Consider the following 17,681-nt stretch of genomic DNA (forward strand, 5'->3'; position numbering starts at 1 on the left):
CTTCTGCCTCAGCCTCTCCGAGTAGCTGGGACTACAGGCGCCCGCCACCACGCCCGGCTAATTTTTTTGTATTTTTAGTAGAGACGGGGTTTCACCGTGGTCTCGATCTCCTGACCTCATGATCCGCCCGCCTCGGCCTCCCAAAGTGCTGGGATTACAAGCGTGAGCCACCGCGCCCGGCCCATTCTTTTCAAAGCTGATCTGTTGGTGACACATTTTTAGTTTTGTTCATCTGCCAGTATTTTTATTTCATTTTTATTTCTGAAGGATATTTTCACTGTCTATAGAATTTTAGCTTGATAGTTATTTTCTTTCAGCATTTGAAAAATACTGTATCCACCCTTGTGGTTTCCATGGTTCCTGATGAAAAATCTGTTGTCTTTCAAATGGTTATTCTCCTATAAGTGATATGTTGTTTCTCTCTAATTGATTTCAGGACTTTTCTTTAGTTTTTAGAAGTTTGATTCTGTAAGTTTATATCTAAATTTGAGGCCGAGTGTGGTGGCTCATGCCCATAATCCCAGCACTTTGAGAGGCCCAGGTAAGAGGATTTCATGAGCCCAGGAGTTTGAGACCAGCCTGGACAACATAGTGAGACCCCACATCTAAAACAGATAGATAGATAGATAGATAGATAGATAGATAGATAGATAGATAGATAGAGAGATAGATAGATAGATAGTTGTTTTTGTTTTTGTTTTTTTCTTTTTTTGAGACGGAGTCTTGCTGTGTCGCCCAGGCTGGAGTACAGTGGCTCGATCTCGGTTCACTGCAACCTCCCCCTCCTGGGTTCAAGCTATTCTCCTGCATCAGCCACCCAAGTAGCTGGATTACAGGCACCCGCCACCACACCCAACGCATTTTTTGTACTTTTAGTAGAGATGTGGTTTCACCATGTTGGCCAAGCTGGTCTCGAGCTCCTGACCTCAGGTGATCCCTCTGCCTCGGCCTCCCAAAGTGCTGGGATTACAGGCGTGAGCCATCGCACCCGGTAGACAGTTTTTAGCCATTATTTCTTAAAATTTTTTTTTTCATTTCTCCATTCTTTTACTCTTGGGACCCTGAGAGCATGAATGTTAGATCTTTGTTATTATCCCACAGGACTTTGAAACTGTGTTCATTTCTTTTCAATCTACTTTCTCTCTTGTACAGACTGGAAGATTTCCATTCATTTAAGTTTACTAATTGTTTCCTTTATCATTTCTCTTTTGCTGTTGAGCCCATCCAGCGGGTCTTTTTAATTTCAGAAATTTTATTTTTAAAAATTCCATTTGGTACTCCTTATGTCTTCTATATGCTGAGTGTTTATAATGTCTTGAGCAGTTTCATGAGCGCTGTTTTAAATTTTCAAATAATTCCAAAATCTATATTATCTTGGTATTGTCATCTGTTGATTGCCTTTTTTCATTCAAGTTGAGATTTTCATGTTCCTGGTATAATGAGTAATTTTGGATTGCATCCTGGCACTTGGAATATTGTGCTAGGAGATTCTGGTTCCTGTTTAAATTTTTATATTTAACAGTCAACCTGTTTAGGTTTAGAACACATATCCTGGCCCACTTTTGTTGACTGTGGTTCAGTTTTCAGTCTTGTGTTACTGTTCTGGTCTGTGCTACCGAGAGACCAGTCTGAAATTTAGGTGTTATTCCAGAGCAGTGTTCAGTTCTTAGGCCTTTTGCTGTGTTGTTTCTGGTCATTTTTACACATGGGTTGCTCAGAGGCACTTTTAGGATTTCATACACAGATTCAGAGAATTCATTTCTCTAGCTCTCTCCTCACCATAATCCTTTCCCAGTTCTGTAGTTTTGCTGGGATTAGGACTCCATCTGGTTATTCCAGGATAGAGAAAGATGACTTCACCCACATTCTCTGCAGCTGTAACATAGAGAAGAGGGAAAAGGCGTGCCACCTCATTATGGCAGAGTTGTGTTGGAAGGCAGAATGCTGTTCACAATTTCTGGGCCACAGTGTCTGGTGAGGAAAAGGAGGGGTACCCCCTCCCCTTTTTTAGTTTGCCTGGTCAAAATGTTTTTGTCTGCTGAGCTGCCCCTTTCCCAGTTCTTTACCTAGAGAGGGCAGGCTTTTCTTGGCACTTTCTTGTCTGTGCTTACTGGATCTTTCAGATTGTGGCTTCAGAGCTTGGGTTAGGACATATTAGAAGTTAAACCAAACCAAACAAAAAAATAGGGAGCTTCCTGTTGGGTCAGTCCTCATGTCCCCTGGTCCCTAGCCAATCTACCTTCTTTTTTCTACTTTTCAGAATTTTTCTCACTTGTGTCCTGAATTCCATCTAGAATATTCGGTTATAATCGGCGGGAAGGGCTGGCGTGGTGGCTCATGCCTGTAATCCCAGCACTTTGGGAGGCCAAGGTGAGCAGATCACCTGAGGTGAGGAGTTTGAGACCAGCCTGGCCAACATGGTAAAACACTGTCTCTACTAAAAATACAAAAAAAATAGCCGGGTGTGGTGGGGGACGCCTGTAATCCCAGCTACTTGGGAGGCTGAGATAGGAGAATCGTTTGAACCCAAGAGGTGGAGGTTGCAGTGAGCCGAGATCGCGCCATTGCACTCCAGCCTGGGCAACAAGAGCAAAACTCCATCTCAAAAAAACAAACAAAAAAAATCAGTGGGAGGAATAGGGTGGAATATGCTTACTCCATCTTTTCCTGAACTGTAAATCCCTGCTGCAACTTTAAATTATGAACTTTAGTTCCAGTAGTTTTTTTTAACCTATGTACATAGTCTTTCAAATACAAATAACAGTTAAGGGGTTTTCCCCCAATAATTATATCTTGTTTTCTTTCTTTTTTTTTTTTTTTAAAAAGAGACCGGGTCTCGCTGTATCGCTTAGGCTGGACTTGAACTCCTGTGCTCAGGCAATCCTCCTCCCTCAGCCTTCCAAGTATCTGGGACTGCAGGCATATACCTCCATACCTAGCTGTTTTCTTATCCCATTATCTACTTTTAGAACAGGGATTGGCAAACTATAATCTGTTTCCCATATCCAGCTCACTGCTTATTTTGGTATGGCAGGCAAGCTCAGAATAGGTTTTCCTTTTTTTTGGAGACAGGTCTCACTTTGTCACCCAGGCTGGAGTGCATTGGTGTAAACGCAGCTCACTTCAGCCTCGACCTCCCAGGCTCGTGGGATCCTCCTGTCTCAGAGAGAAAAAGAGAGAGAGAGAGAAAAAGAAATTATATGAAAGTCAAATTTCAACGTTTTATTAGCATATGCCATGTTCATTTGTTTATATATTGTCTATGGCCACCTTCATGGTACGACAGCAGAGTTGAGTAGTTGAATCAGAGACTTAATTGCCAGCCCCTTTTCCAGATGATTTGTAAATCCTAGAGGTGAAACCATCGTCTCTTTCTTGTCCTGCTTTAGTGATACTGATATTTCAAGATACATAATTTTCTTGGGTGAAACTTTCTTTTGTTTCTGGTTTCTAGGTATTTGTGAGATATTTCGCCACAAAACTGGTTCTTTTCTTCTGTTTTTTTCTTTTTTTGTTTTTTTGAGACAGAGTCTCGCTCTGTCACCCAGGCTGGAGTGCAGTGGCGCGATCTCGGCTCACTGCAACCTCTGCCTCCTGGGTTCAAGCAGTTCTCCTGCCTCGGCCTCCCTAGTAGCTGGGATTACAGGTGCCTGCCACCACGCCAGGCTAATTTTTGTATTTTTAGTAGAGATGGGGTTTCACCATGTTGGCCAGGCTGGTCTTGAACTCCTGACCTCAGGTGATCCGCCCTCCTTGGCCTCCCAAAGTGCTGGGATTACAAGCCACTGTGCCTTGCCTCTTTTCCTCTGTTATCTGACTTACTGGATGGCATCTTTTAGGTAAATCAGAAACCAAAGAGGAGTAGCATTCAGCATTCCCTGTCATCCCAAGAGCAAATCTATTATCACACCCTGTGCAGTTTACTTCCTGAATATCTCCTTACTTGTAACACTTTTGTGTCTCCACCAGTAACTTCTAACTGGACTGTCCGCATCCAGTGCTATATTGTCTACACCCGGCTAAATGAACTGTTCATTTCAAAATGCAGGGCAGGGAGGTCACTGTCATGCTTCTGTTCTTCAAAGGCTTCTTAATGCTTATGGGACAAAGAAAAATCACCCTTGTGTGGCCCTACCCTGTATACATCTCCAGCTTCCTGGCACCTGCTCCCCCTAGTTCTTTATACTTCAGACACAGTGGCTTCTTTCAGACCCTGCTCCTACCCTTTCTGAGATTACTGACTGGCATGGAGTTCCCTGCCCTCCTTAATGCCTCCCTGATTCCTGTTCATCTTCTACTTGTCAGCTCAGGAATCAGTGCCTTAGGGAGGCCTTGGCTGAGCTCCCTGACCAGGTCAAATTTTCTTCTTCTATAGGCTCTTAGAGTCCTGTAATTCTCTTTTCCATCACTTCTCGTATTTGTCTGTGAGGTGATTTGTTTAATGTCAGTTTTCTGCTACTAGACTGTAAGCTTCATGAAGATAGGGATTCTGTTAGAATTTGTTCACTATTTCTAGTAGAAGGAACAGGGCCTAGCACACAGTAAATACTGAGTAAGTGGGTTATTTCCCCAATGATTGCCTTTTTAAAGAAAACCAGTTCTGTAAACCAGCATTCATCAGGCTTATCATATGGCTTTTTATATTTTGAATTATTTTTGTGAGGATTTTTATTAATATGCTTCCCAATAATGGACCATGGTTAAATTTTTGAAGTAAGCCTTACTTGATCAGGTTGTGGTATAATTATAACATATGCTGCTTTTTCTTTACTAGGATTTTAAGATTTTGCAGTTAAAGTTTTCATTTTTGTGTGCTTTGTCAGATTTTGACATCAGTGTTATACTAGTAATTTCATGGCTTATTTTATTCCATTCTTTTATTTTCAACTTTTCTATATCCTTAAGCTTAAAAATGTCTCTTTTAAACAGCATATAATTGAGGGCTTTTATTATTAGGCTTTATAATTTTTGTATTTTAGTTGGAGCATTTAGTTTGTTTAATATAGTTAATATATTCTTTGCTTTCTATTTTCCTCAAAGATTTGAATAGAACAAAAGGCTGACCTCCCCCAAGCAAGAGGGAATTCTCTGGCAGTCTGCCTTCGCATTTGAATTGCAACTCCTCCCTGAATCTCCAGCCTGCCAGCCTCTTCTATTATGAGTCAATTCCTTAAAATAAATCTATATGATATATATTTAATATAATTAATATATAATGTGGCTACTACCTAGTAGAATTAATATATACTTAATATGACATATAATATAATTACAGTAGTACCTTCTTATCTGGGGGAGGCATTATATTCCAAGACCCCCAGTGGATGCCTGAAACCACAGATATATATTTCCCTATATATACATAGCTGTGATAAAGTTTAATTTATAAATTAGGCACAGTAAAAAAATTAACAATAACTAATAATAAAATACAATAATTATAATAATATGTCAGCATGTTCCTTTTTCTCTTTTTTCTTGCTTTTTGGATTGATAGACTTTTTTACTATCGTAGCTTTTTTCTCTCTTGCCAAGTTATAGACCCTGTTCTTTTAGTGGTTACCCTACAGATTATAACACATAGCCTACATATATCACATTAATGTAATTGATATATTAGCACATTTGTTCTTAGACAATACAAAGATCTTGGAACACTTTTAACTTCTTTTATCAGTTCCATATATATATATAATTTGTGTACTCTAATCATATGTGTTTTAAAACCCATAAGACATTATTATTGTTTTATATGGTCACCATTCATTTAGATCTATCTACATATTACCATTTCCATTTTTCGTCACTGCTTTTTTAACCTTATTGAGATTATTTACTTCCTGCATGAAGAACATACTTTAATAAGTTCTTAGTATTGTTTTGCTGCTAATGAATTGTCTTGAATTTTCTTGGTCTGAAGGTTTTGAAATTTTGCCTTTAGGGGCCGGGCATGGTGGCTCACACCTATAATCCCAACACTTTGGGAGGCCGAGGTCGGTGGGTCACTTGAGGTCAGGAGTTCAAGACCAGCCTGGCCAGCATAGCGAAACACTGTCTCTACTAAATATACAAAAATTAGCCAGGCATGGTGGTGGGCACCTGTAATCCCAGCTACCCAGGAGGCTGAGACAGGAGAATTGCTTGAACCCAGGAGAGAGAGGTTGCAGTGAGCCGAGGTCGTGCCACTGCACTCCAGCCTGGGCAACAGAGTGAGACTCATCTCAAAAAAAAAAAAAAAAATTTTTTTTTTTTACCTTTATGTTCTTAAAAGTTAATTTTATAATATATATAAATATTTTAATATCATAATATTTTTGGTGGCAAAATTTTTTCGCCCTTTGAAAATATTCATTTTTTGTCTGCTGGCTTCTGTCTATATTAGTTGGGGTTCTCCAAGAAACAGATTCAATAGGTTGTAGGTGTGCTTTATTTTGTTTTTTGTTTTTTGTGGTTTTTTTAAATTTTTATTTATTTTTTCAAGACGGGGTCTTGCCTTATCATTCACGCTGGAATATAGTGGTGTGATCATAGCCCACTGCAGCCTCGATCACTTCGGCTTAAGCAATACTCCCGTCTCAGCCTTCCAAGTCGCTGAGACTGCAGGCATGCACCACTGCACCTGGTTTATTTTAGATATATATATGCTTTTATATTTATATAATATTTTATATTATTTAAAAAATATATTTTATATTATATACATATTCTTATCTGTAGTTTCATTCTTATCTGCAGTTTCAATTACCCGTGGCTAACTACAGTCTGAAAATATTAAACGGAAAATTCAGTGATAAACAATTCATAACTTTCGTGTACCATTCTAAGTAGCATGATGAAACCTTGCACCTATCCTGCTCCATCCAGCCCAGGATGTGAATCATCCCTTTGTCTCATGTATCCATGCTCTAGGCACTATCCACCCGTTAGTCACTTAGCCATCTGGGTTATAAGATCAACTGTAGCAACACTGCAGTGCTTGTGTTCAAGTAACGCTTATTTTACTTAATAATGGCCCGAAGTGCAAGAGTAGTGGTGGCATATTGTTACAGTTGTTCTATTTTATTATTAGTTGTTGCTGTTAATCTCTTACTGTGCCTAATTTCTAAATTAAATTTTACCATAGGTATGTATGTATAGGAATGAAATACAGTTTACACAGGGTTCAGTACCATCTGGTTTCAGGCATCTACTGGGAGTCTTGGAACATATCCCCTCCTCCCACCAGATAAGAGGGTAGTCCTGAAATTATATTAAATATATGCTTATTATATTAAATATTAGTCATATATTACATACATATTATATAGATTTATTTTAAGGGATTGATTCACAGTGGGGAAGGCTAGCAGTCTGGAGACCCAGGAAGGAACTGCAGTTCAAGTTCAAGGGTAGTCTGCTGGAGAATTCCCTCTTGCGTGGGGGAGGTCAGCCTTTTGTGCTATTCAGACCTTCAGTTGTATGGATGAAGCCCACCTACATTATGGAGGGCAACCTTCTGTACTCAGAGTCCATTTATTTAAATGTAAATCTCATCCAAAAAAAAACCCCTCATAGAAATATCCAGAATAACCTTTAACCAAATATCTGGACACTGTGATGTGGCCCAACCAAATTAACAATCACAAGTCTACCCTTTGTCAACTTGGCAACCATACACATCTCCTTAAACCATTATTAATCTCCAAATAAAGACAGTAACAAAGTCATACTTCTGCTTAGCATGAAAGAACTATCTTGCATGTAGCCAAAAACACACTATTCTTTTCTCTAGAAGAGGATGCAGATTATTTGGTTGATGTTTACTCTTCTTGATATCCTGCAACTTAAATTCTGAAGTTTAAGAAAAAGTTAATACGTAAGTATTATGATCAGCTGTTAATCTAATTGTTTTCTTTGATGAAAATATTTTTGTGTCCATTTTCTCTTGCTGCCTAGCAAAACATCCCCAAATTTAATATTTTAAAGCAACAACCACCTAAAATTGGCTCATAATTCTGTGAATATCAATCAGTGCTGGGTAGCTGTTTGGTTCCTCTACTGGTCTTTTTTTTGTTTTGTTTTGAGACAGTGTCTCACTCTGCCATCCAGGCTGGAGTGCAGTGGCACGATTTCAGCTCACTGTAACCTCCGCCTCCCAGGATCAAGCAATTGTCCTGTCTCAACCTTCTGAGTAGCTGGGATTACAGATGCACACCACTACCGTCTGGCTAATTTTTTTTATTTTTAGTAGATATAGGGTTTCACCATGTTGGCCAGGCTGGTCTCGAACTCCTCACCTCAAATGATCCACCTGCCTCGGCGTCCCAAAGTGCTGGGATTACAGGCGTGAGCCACCACGCCCAGCCCCTCTGCTGGTCTTGATTGAAGTCATTCATGCAACTGTAATCATCTAATGGTTCATCTGGGACTGAGATTGTCTCAAGCACATGTCTGGCAGTTGGTGTCACTTGTTGATTAGGCCTCTCTCTTAATGTAAGGAAGTGAGCCAAAGCTTCTCACATTATGACAGCAGTGTTCCCATAGAGCCAAATGACAGCTGCAAGTTCTCTTGAGGTATCAACTTGGAAGACACACCATTACTTCTGCATTTTATTGGTTTAAGCAAGTCACAGGGCCAGCTCAAATTAAAGAAATGGAGAAATAAACTTCACCTGTTGATAGGAGTGGCAGTGTCTCACTGTAAAAGGCATGTGTACAAGGATGAGGATTTTATGTAGCCATCTTTGCAAACAATCTACCACAGTGTCTTTTTTCCTTTCGAGTGCTTTAAAAAAATTGTTTTTAAATAATTATTTGGTTTTCAGAAATTTCACTATTGTGTATCTAGACACAGATTTCCTTTTTATTTATCTGTTTGGGGGGGTTTTAGGGCTTCTTGGATCTGTGGTTTGATGTTTTTCCTCAGTTTTGGAGAATTTTCAGCCTTTGTCTGTTCTTCAAATATTTCTTCTGTTCCATTTCTCCGTTTCTGCTTTTCTGAAACTGAAATTACATGTAGGTTAGATCATTTCATTGTATCCTTTATACCTCTTACCTTCTCTTTGGTATTTTTTTATAAGTCTTTTTGCTTCTCTCTGCTTCATTCTAGATACTTCCTTTTGACCTATTTTCCAGCTCACTAATTCTCTCTTCAGCCATATTTTACCTGTTCTTAAATTTATCCATTAAGATCTTTTTTTCAGATCTATTACATTTTTATACCATTCTTGACTAAAATTCTTAATGCTACAGGACTGTTCTTATTGTCTGTTTTTTACTGATTCTCATGTTGCCTTTTTATGGACTAGACACTGTAGTTTTAAAATTATTTATAGAAATGATCTGAGACCTATGATATATTTTTCAAGAGAGGATTTACATTTGTTTCTAGTTTTGCTAGGAGTCTTCAATCATTTTAATTCAGTTTCAGGGATTGATTTGCTTTTAAGCAGGGCTGTAGTCCCTACAGGGGTGGTCAACTTCAGTTCACTACCTAATACACCTATTATGTGTGGAGTACTTTGCTAGATGGTGGGTAGGTCTTGTGAGCAGAGCAGACCTCTCTTTGGTCTGTATGGAACACGGAGCTTGATTATAATTGACAGGTGTGTGTGTGTGTGTGTGTGTGTGTGTGTGTGTGTATAAATATATATATATATTTATTTATTTATTATAGGCCGGGTACAGTGGCTCACACCTGTAGTCCCAGCACTTTATGAAGCCAAGGCAGGTGGATCACTTGAGGTCAGGAGTTTGAGGCCAGCCTGGCCAACATGCTGAAACCCTGTCTTTTCTGAAAATACAAAAATTAGCCAGACGTGGTGGCAGGTGCCTGTAATCTCAGCTACTTGAGAGGCTGAGGCATGACAGTCACTCGAGCCTGGGAGGTAGAGGTTGCAGTGAGCTGAGATTGTGCCACTGTAATCCAGCCTGGATGACAGAGTGAGACTCCATCTCAAAATATATATATATCTTTATCTTTATCTCTATAGCTTAAAGATATATATATATATCTTTAAGATAGATATTTATATAGCTAAGTAATAAATTAATGTATTAAGTTCTGTGAAAGCAATGAGTAGGCTGCTATGGTTGTGAATATTTGGACTACACAGGGGATAAGAATGGGTCTACCATAATTAGCAGGGACAGGTTTTGTTTAAGCTGAAAACTAAAAGGGCTTAGAACAGAAACTGCCAGGCAGAAGCAATTACCAGTGCAAAGACTAGATGACAACCAAAAAAGTATGTGGGAGGAGGGAGGGGAGGTTGTGCAGTGGGGAGTTGAGATTGATTTAGAACTGTATTAATGAGCTTTCCCCCCAACCCCCATTTTTCTCCCATTTACCTTCAGAAAAATTAGTGATTTGGCTACCAGTGAATCTAGGCTCCAGGTCTAGCTCTGTAGTTTTGGACTAGTTACCTAATTCTTCATTCACAACAAAACAGAAGGAGAGAGGAAAAAGAGAGCAAACATGGAATTGGGATGGGAAGTGAGGAAGAGAGCACATGAGGAGAGAGACTATGTCAAGTTTCTTCGTATTCCTTTTTTATTTACAGAAGAAAAGATGGGATAAGAATATTCCATCTTATTTCTCTGTTTAAAAGAAAGAGTAGGCTGGGCGTGGTGGCTCACACCTGTAATCCCAGCACTTTGGGAGGCTGAGGCAGGCGGATCACAAGGTCAGGAGTTCAACACCAGCCTGACCAACATGGTGAAACCCCATCTGTACTAAAATTACAAAAGTTAGCCGGGCGTGGTGGCGCACACCTGTAATCCCAGCTACTTGGGAGGCTGAGGCAGGAGAATCGCTTGAACCCGGGAGGCAGAGGTTGCAGTGAGCCGAGATCACGCCACTGCACTCTAGCCTGGGCAACAGAGCGAGACTCCTTCGCAAAAAAAAAAATAATAATAATAATAATAAAATAAATAAAAGAAAGAGTAAATGAATCAGAATGAAGAGAAGCCATTTTATCTGCCTTCTGGATGAAGAGTTTCATTGATGAACCTGAAATGTTTTGGTTAACATGAGAAAGGGGGGTGAGAAGATGCCTGAAATGTGAGCTCCTTGAGGACAGGAGCTGCTTTCTCTCTCCAGCCTGGCACAAGATAAGGAACTTAGTTGAATGAATGAGCAAATAAGTGGTTCTCTGCTTTGAAGGAACTTGGACTGTCATTACCTTACAAATCAGGTTTACCATTTATTTGCTTTATATAAGTTCCAGAAACAGATTAAGAAACTATTTCCTCTCATAATATTACTACCCTAAACTTCTGGTCTGATCTATGGATTGTAGAGCTTAAATTTCCTCAAAGCCCAACAGTCAGAGATTGTTACACCAAGATAAATAGCAAATTTCTCAGAGCTTTGTATTTTCTGTCTTTGGCCACAGACCTTAGGACTTAGGCTGATATTTGAGAAGGAAAAACTGGAACTTAGTAGAATTATACTTCCTGTATCTTAATTTTCCAACTCTTATATAAGGTTTGCTTTTTCTAGAGAGGGACTAATCTGGAATGAGAATGAATTCTCATCAGTAAAGGCAAAGCTTTAAGTGGATCATCTGACTTTGCTTTTGTGCTCTACATTCACCCTGCTCATAAAAGGTCCTTTCATGAGTTTTCTAGGCTTTCGTCACTGCCAGCCTCTCCACAGGCATTGTGAAAGTATTAAACTTCCTACCCTCCCCCATGCTTGTCTCATGGACTCTTTCGTAGAGTGCACAGTGGACTGTGTTTAGCTCAGCAGGAACTCTTTACAAACACTGAATACATGAACAATCCCCCTGGAAAGATAAGAGATTTCAGTATTGCTTAGTGTCATAGCCGCAGAAGTTAGTGTCTGCCAGTATCTGATAAATATGGTGACTTGCAGCCTAATTTTTGTGAAATTATTAGGCCAAAGTTTAAGAAGTGTTCATATTAAAGTTACTTATATATAAAATTTGCCTATAGATAATTTCTGTCAATAGGAGGTTGATGAATGCTTCACATAACCTAGATACTCCTAATTAACTGTTTTTTATTTCTTTTTTTCTAGGACACATGTTCAAAGAGCATAATTAACTTTTTAAAAGAAGCTAGTAAGTACTGAAATAGCTTTTTAAGTTTTTTCTGCAGGAATAGAGGAAGAAAGGAAACATGGAATTCTGAAGGGCTACTTAGCAAGCTGCTTATGGCATAATCTGGGGTGGGGGTGCATAGTAAAGGATTTGCATTTTACTGAGATCCATACATGTCAAGGGAACTGTATTTAAAATTAGTCATATGTGTTGGTTTTTCAAGGACTATAGCCCATCAACTACAATAGGCTCCAAAAAATTCTGGTGAAATTAGCTTCTTGGAGCCTTCCAGTTTACCTACTATGTTATTCCCACTATAAAATATTCTCAACTTTTGGGGTTTTAGCCACTTAAGTTTTTTATTTTCTCTAATGTCTCTAGTATCCGCCTTACTTTCCTGTCAATGCTAGAGTCTGTGGTTCAGCAGTTCATCCATTCTCTTCCCAGTACTCAACCTCCTTGCTTATAGTTTCATTACATTCATCTAGCAAAACCTTAATTCTGTATGTTTGCCATACCATTAGTGCTTAGAGCATTTTTTCAGAAAAGAATCCTGGAAAAATGGATCTTATCTCACCTGGGCCCTCAGGACTGCTGGGCTGCCTGGTGTCAGCACTTCCCGCCATTTTCTATAGCACCAGTATTAGTCTTAATAATTTAAAAAACCTCCAGGCGCGGTGGCTCACGCCTGTAATCCCAGCACTTTGGGAGGCCAAGGTGGGCAGATCACAAGGTCAGAAGATCAAGACCATCCTGGCTAACACGGTGAAACCCTGCCTTTACTAAAAATACAAAAAAAATTAGCTGGGTGTGGTGGCGTGCACCTGTAGTCCCAGCTGCTGGGGAGGCTGAGGCGGGAGAATGGCGTGAACCCGGGAGGCAAAGCTTGCAGTGAGCCGAGATCGCACCACTGCACTCCAGCCTGGGTGACAGAGCGGGACTCCGTCTCAAAAAAATAAATAAATAAAAATAAAATAAAAAACTATATCCCACTGTCTCCCCCTTCTCTCTTAGCCTTTGATCTTGCTGCATACTTCATGGGGAAATCTTTTAAGATATCAGATTTCAGTTCCCTCACTTTTCTACAACTTCTCCCACTTTTGCCTTTCTTATGTACCTTCCCTTCCTTCCCATCTGATTCCTAATCAGCATTTACACGTGATTAATTCTTGCCTAACCTAATAGACCCTTTCTTGAGTGCAAATTAGTGGCTGTTTTTGCTAGGGTATAAAAATTAACTATCTAGTCACCTTGACAAAGTTACCCTGTTATTTCCAATAACTTACCTCCTATGGATTCTTATAGATTTTCTTTTTTTTTTTTATTTTTTTTATTTTCAGATGTTTTCTCGCTTTGTCACCATGCCTGGCCTAAATTCTCGTACTTTTTCTATGTAAACAATCATATTTTCTGCAAGTATTAGTCTCCTTTCTAATTGTTATAATTTTAATTTCTTTTTCTTTTTAAAATTTTTTGCAGAGACAAGGTTTTGCTATGTTGTCCAGCCTGGTCTTGAACTCCTGGGCTCAAGCAATCCTCCCATCTCAGCCTCTCAAAGTGCCATTACAGTGGCATGAGCCACTGTGCCTGGCCAAATTTCGTTTCTTGTTGCAAGGGCAGACTTTTCATACAATATTGAATAGAAGTGATAGTAGATTACTTTATTTCTGATTTTCAAAGGAATGCTTTCTGTTTCTCTCTGTTGAAGATAATTGCATTTTTTTTAAAAATAGTAACTTTTATCAGGTTAAGGAGGGTTTCTTCTATTTCTATTTAAGAGGATTTTTAAAAATCTTGAATTCATATGTTTTTATCTAGTGCATTTTCTACATCAATTGAAATGGTTGTATGAACTTTTTTAATATGGGTGAATTATGTTTATAGATTTTATGTTAAAATGTCCTTGTATATCTTGGATAAACTCAACTGGATCATGATTTATCTTTTTTATATGCTAGATTCAATTTGTTGATACTTTGTGATGATTTTTGAATATATATTATTGTGTAAAAGTGAGCCTGTGATTTTCTTTCTTGTAATGTTTTTGTGCAGTTTTGGTGCCTGGTTTTGCTCTCTCCTTAGAATGAGCTGGGAACTAGTCACTCTTGTTTTCTCATACCATCTGGGTCCAGTGTTTTTTATGTGGGACAAATTTGAACTTGTGGTCAACCTCTTTAATTGTAGGAATATTCAGGTCTTTTGTTCTTCCTGGGCTAGTTTTTTATTCTTTTTCTAGAGATTCGTTCATTTCTCTTAGTTTTATTTGCCTATAATTGTAGATAATCTGTTTTTTATCTGCTACTTCTGTAATTATTTCCACTTTTTATTTATAATACTAACTTGTGGGCCGGATGTCGTGGCTCACACCTGCAATCCCAGCACTTTGGGAGGCCGAGGCGGGCGGATCACGAGGTCAAGAGATCGAGACCATCCTGGCCATCATGGTGAAACCCCGTCTCTACTAAAAATACAAAAAAAAAAAAAAAAATCAGCCGGGCATGGTGGCAGGCACCTGTAGTCCCAACTACTCAGAAGGCTGAGGCAGGAGAATGGCGTGAACCCAGGAGGTGGAGGTTGCAGTGAGCCGAGATCGCACCACTGCACTCCAGCCTGGGCGACAGAGCGAGACTCTGTCTCAAAAAAAAAAATTAACTTGTGTCTTCTCTTTTTACCTGTTTGTTAATTTATCAAATAACTACTTTTGGCTTTGTTTCATTTTTATTATACAATAAACATGAAATTCTTTTCACTGTATTTCTTTTCATTGATTATTCCTATAATTCTTAAACAACTTTATAATTGATGTAACAATAACCTGTACACATTTAAAGTGTAAAATTTATTACATTTTGATCCATGTATACAGCAGGGAAATATCACCACAACAAGAGTGTGAACATATAATCTCTCCCCAAAGTTTTCTTGTGTCTTTTATAATCACTGCCTCTTGCCCCTGCCCACTCCTTCATCCCCAAGCAACCATTGGTCTGTTTTCTGCCACTATAGATTAGATTGTATTTTCTAGAGTTTTATACAAGTGAAATCATATAGTATAGGATTAACCATGTCTGTCTTTCTTTCTCTTTCTTTCTTTCTTTCCTTCTTTCTTTCCTTCTTTCTTTTCCCTTTCTTTCTTTCTTTCCTTCCTTCCTTCCTTCCTTCCTTCCTTCCTTCCTTCCTTCCTTCCCTCCCTCCCTCCCTCCCTCCCTCCCTCCCTCCCTCCCTTCCTTCCTTCCTTCCTTCCTTTCTTTCTTTCTTCTTTTTCTTTTCTTTCTTTCTTTCTGATGGAGTCTCACTCTGTTGCCCAGGCTAAAGTGCAGTGGGGCGATCTCTGCTTACTGCCAGCTCCGCCTCCCGGGTTCACACCATTCTCCTACCTCTGCCTCCCAAGTAGCTGGGACTCCAGGCACGCCCGCCACCACGCCCAGCTAATTTTTGTATTTTTAGTAGAGACGCGGTTTCACCATGTTAGCCAGGATGGTCTCGATCTCCTGACCTCGTGATCCGCCCACCTCAGCCTCCCAAAGTGCGGGATTACAGGCATGAGCCACTGCGCCCAGCAACTATGTGTTTCTGATCCTTTGTCAGGGCTAGCCAATTCCTAGAGACAGTGAATAACTCACTCATAATCTAGCTGCCTCCTTTATGTGGCTCTCATAGGACTTTGACACCTCTCTGCTACAATCCATCTGCCCTGTTCATTTCAAGATCAGGTACCAGGAAACTCGGGACATCCCTATGCTGCAAAACTCACTGAAATTATTCAAACTAGCCAGTCCTAAACATGCTTACCCTGCCTTGCCCGTTCCTTCTGCTGAAACCACATAAAGGCTCTTGCCCATGTTTTCATCCCATTCCATTGACCTCCTTACTGACCCTAGTGCTTCCTCATGTGGCCCCTGCATGGCATGGTGTGCACCTTCCTCTTCCGAACTGCGAGTAGCTATCTTGTCAGCGGCAGTCATCTCCTGATCTGTTGGCTTCATCATACTTGAATAACAATAAAATCTATGTTTTAAGGCCGGGCACGGTGGCTCACGCCTATAATCCTAGCACTTTGGGAGGCCGAGGCAGGCGGATCATGAGGTCAAGAGATCGAGACCATCCTGGCCATCATGGTGAAACCCCCTCTCTACTAAAAGTACAAAAATTAGCTGGGCATGGTGGTGCGTGCCTATAATCCCAGGTACTCAGGAGACTGAGGCAGGGAATCTCTTGAACCCAGGAGGCAGAGGTTGCAGTGAGCCGAGATCGCACCACGGCACTCCAGCCTGGTGACAGAGCAAGACTCCATCTCAAAAAAAGAAAAAAAAAACTATCAAATGATATTCCAAAGTGGATGTACCATTTTATATTTGCAACAGCAATGTCTGAGGGTACTGATTGCTCCATATCCTTGACAGCACTTGGTATAGCTGATCTTTTAATTTTAGTCACTTTAGTGGGCATATACTGGTATTTTATGTTTTGCTTTTTATTTCCCTAATGATTAATAGTTTGCAGCATCTTTCATGTGCTTATTTCCCTTCCATATATCTTCTTTGATAAAAATACCTGTTCAAATATTTTGCCCATTATTTTGTTGGAATACTTATTTTCTTACTGTTGAGCTTTGAGAGTTCTTTATATATCTGGATGAAAATCCTTTGTCAGATATATTTTTTGCAAAATTTTCTCCCAGCCTGTGATTTGCCTTTTTATTCTCCTGTCTTTAAAAAAAAAATTGTAGTTAAATATACACATAATACAAAATTTAACATTTTATCTCTTTTTAAGTATACAGTTTTGTGGTATTAAGCATAGTCATATTGTTGTGCAACCATCACCGCCATCCATCTCTGGAACTTTTTCATCCTCCCTAACTGAAATTCTGTACCCATTTAAACACTAACTTCTCATTCCCCCTTACCCCAGCCCCTGGCAACCATCATTCTGTTTTCCTTCTCTATGAGTTTGACTGCTCTAAGTACTTCATATAAGTGGAGTCATACAATATTTTCATTTTGTGACTGGCTTATTAGTATAATGTCTTCAAGTTTCATCCATGTGGTAGCATGTGTCAGAATTTCCTTCCTTTTTAAGGCTAACATTCCATCGTATGTATATACCACATTTTATTTTTCCATTCATCTGTTGATGGACACTTAAGTTACTTCCGCCTTTTGGCTGTTGTGAATAATGCTGCTATGAATGTTGGTGTATAAATATCTGTTCAAGTTCCTGCTTTCAATTCTTTTGGGTATGTTCCCAAAGGTAGAATTGCTGGGTCATATGTTAATACTATATTTAGTTTTTTGAGGAACTGCCATGCTGATTTCTATAGTAGTGGTACCATTTACATTCCAACCAGCAGTGTTCAGGGTTCCAGTTTGTTAACATTGTCGCCAACCCTTATTGTTTTCTGGATTTTTTTTTTTATTTTGGGGTTTTTAATTTTATTTATTTATTTTTTTGAGGCAGAGTCTCACTCTGTCACCCAGGCTGAAGTGTAGTGGCACGATCTCAGCTCACTGCAACCTCTGCCTCCCGGGTTCAAGCGATTCTCCTGCCTCAGCCTCCCGAGTAGCTGGGACTACAGGCGTGCGTTACCACGCCTGGCTAATTTTTTGTATTTTTAGTAGAGGTGGGGTTTCACTGTGT

General features: G+C 39.5%; 1 protein-coding gene across 8 annotated transcripts in view; it reads left to right on the forward strand.

The window, feature by feature from the left end:
* The window catches only part of PTPRA (protein tyrosine phosphatase receptor type A), a 177,383-nt gene that overhangs the window by 77,349 nt on the left and 82,353 nt on the right, over nucleotides 1–17,681 (forward strand). For 2 of the 8 annotated variants that reach the window (XM_058433070.1, XM_058433071.1), the window contains exon 3: nucleotides 12,020–12,062. The exons of 5 other annotated variants lie outside the window; for them this stretch is intronic. The gene's annotated coding sequence lies outside the window, so the exon portion shown is untranslated. Of the gene's footprint in view, nucleotides 1–7,786; nucleotides 7,856–12,019; nucleotides 12,063–17,681 lie in introns of those variants that run through there. One more of the 8 variants, XM_032142642.2, reaches the window with a different exon arrangement.

This window comes from Hylobates moloch, unplaced genomic scaffold (genome assembly GCF_009828535.3).
Source record: "Hylobates moloch isolate HMO894 unplaced genomic scaffold, HMol_V3 SCAFFOLD_21, whole genome shotgun sequence".
Taxonomy (NCBI): domain Eukaryota; kingdom Metazoa; phylum Chordata; class Mammalia; order Primates; family Hylobatidae; genus Hylobates; species Hylobates moloch.